This window comes from Barbus barbus (assembly GCF_936440315.1).
Source record: "Barbus barbus genome assembly, chromosome: 1".
Classification (NCBI taxonomy): domain Eukaryota; kingdom Metazoa; phylum Chordata; class Actinopteri; order Cypriniformes; family Cyprinidae; genus Barbus; species Barbus barbus.
The window spans coordinates 3,222,501-3,225,000 of record NC_136729.1 but is presented as its reverse complement, the minus strand read 5'-3'; the positions used below and the strand labels follow the sequence as shown (position 1 = coordinate 3,225,000).

Sequence of the window (2,500 nt, the reverse complement as noted above, 5' to 3'; positions counted from 1 at the left end):
CATTGTCTTATAATGTGGATTTATTTTTACCCTACTTGATCAACGACTCCCTAACTATTCGCTCAAGATTCATTTTTCCAAACCCCTCCTTTGCGTGACGCTAACCTGCGGTGATTGGTCAGATTGGTTGATTTCATTTTCATCTCATCTCGCCTGTAACGCCTGATAAAGCAGTGTTTGTGATGCTTTGTGCAAAAGTGGCACCTAGTGGCAAAGAATGAATTTGCATTTTCATTCAGACCAACTCTAGAAGACCAACAAGTGGGCAGGCAGTATGGTAATGTTTGATGTTGACGTCAACTTTTAAAAACGACTCGTTTCAATAATTCAGAGTCGACTCTTTCTTTTGAGAGACAATAACTTTATTCACGGTGCACTTTCAGATCCAAAACTTTGCAGGATGTTTTCAATCACAGAGCATAAAAATCCGTAATGGGGCACTTTAACGTACTCACATATTGAAACGACAGACGCTGAAATCACCGCGAGCCTCACGTAGCTAGCGAAAACACGCATCTGCGCCATTCATTCACACCGACACGCAGGACATGCAGGATTCATTTAAATGCTATTTTTGTGGCTTAATATTCAAAGACACCAGTCTATATCGCATTTTGTTTTATACTGACCTACTTTTGAATCATCCATCCAAAGTTTTGAAAATTATGTGACATTCCGCACTATACTGTAAATTCCTTTTTATAGAAATCAAAGTGCCCTAATAATGTTACAAAATATTTACATTTCAAATGTATGCTGTTCTTTTGAACATGAAAAATACTTCTAATGCATTCGTTAATCTTGTTTAATGATCATTTCTACTTTTACAAATGTGTTATCAAAATCAAACATGAAGGTAAACAAAAAGAATGTTTTTAAATTATATTCAATATTTATTAATATTTAATATTGATACAAACAAAATTGGTTTTAATTTTTTTTATATTTAAAGTTTTGTGATTTATTTAATCCAATCAGTTCGAGTCAAGTCATCTTTTTTTCTATAGCGCTTTATACACACACACACACACACACACACCAGTGGCGTGTGGTGGTGTTTTAAAATGAGGAGGCAGTTTTATATATGTGTGTGTGTGTGTGTGTGTGTCCCTGTTACACTTAATGTTGTCACATTTTCCTGGGTAAATAAATATTACATAAAAAAAGAGAACAAATATAATTATATTTTGTATTTTATTAATATTTTTTATTTTATCATTTTAATACTAATTATACATTTCAGTGTTTTTATGCATTTTTATATTTATTCCAAAATAATAACTAAAGGCAGTAACAATTTGAACAATATTCTGGAAACAATAAGGTTTCATTAGTTAACTACTTTAGTTAACGAACTAAGAATAAACAATAGCCTACTTCTACAGCATTTATTAATCTTCGTTAATATGAATTTCAGCATTTACTAATGCATTATTAAAATCAAAAGTTGTGTTTGTTAACATTAGTTTATGCACTGTGAACTAACGAAGAACTGTATTTGTAATAACTAATGTAAAAAAAAATGAATAGGCTAAATACTGTAATAAATGTTAATTGTTTGTTCATGTTAGATTAAATGACACCTTATTGTAAAATGTTACCAATATTTTTTATTTGTGAACTGATGTTCAGCTGCTCTTTTTAATAGTCAACTTATTTTCGGGTCATCATCGTCATAAATGCAATGTAAACACTGCCACAGACACGAAGATATATCTTTCATTTCATCACACTGAATGCTCACTCAGAACTGACGCAGTCATGTTTTCAGACCATTTCAAGTTTATTTTGACGTGATAAAGCAGTGGTATCTAAGCAGGAGAGTTGTTTACTTCCTTTATAATCAGTCAATAACACCATTTTCTTAATTCAGGCCGAGAGCTCACACGTAAACAAGAGGTGGGATTTATCACAGGAACCAATAACATCCAATCATAACCGGCCATATCCAATCATAGCGCGATGACGTCTCCCCCAGTCATCTCAATGAGGCGTCTCTGTTGTAAGTCTATGGACTGAAGGGAGGCAAGCCTCTGCTGTAACTTTACCTGCGGGTGTTACTTTATAAAAAACTAGTGACTTATATACTTTTAATGCCATATTTAGTAATATTTGCGATTTATGTTTGTAATATCGATTATTTTCTCATCCAATTTTTTGAGGAGACACTGCCTCCCTTGCCTCCTCGGAGGAAACACCCCTGATACACATACATATATTTGTTTTGCTTACCTAAATGTCATGTGACCATCAACCGACATCAAAGAACATCACAAAAATGTGAATGTGTTGTTAAATTACTGAAATAGTAACTTAAATCTCAGGAAACTCATCAAGTGAATAATTTCGGTAAAAACGGGTTCTACTGACAAAATCATTAGTTCACAATGAGACCAACAATGAGCATTAGCACTAAAAAAGTAGCACTATCGCATTAACATGACACTGCCCAGAAAGTGTATTTTATTCAACCAAAAGCACTTGAAAGCACCTGAGGTCA

The 2,500-nt window shown here is 33.4% G+C and overlaps 1 protein-coding gene across 2 annotated transcripts in view; it reads right to left on the bottom strand.

Annotated features, from left to right (window-relative positions):
* The window catches only part of LOC306870932 (H(+)/Cl(-) exchange transporter 3-like), a 58,478-nt gene that overhangs the window by 42,119 nt on the left and 13,859 nt on the right, over positions 1-2,500 (bottom strand). The window lies entirely within an intron of this gene.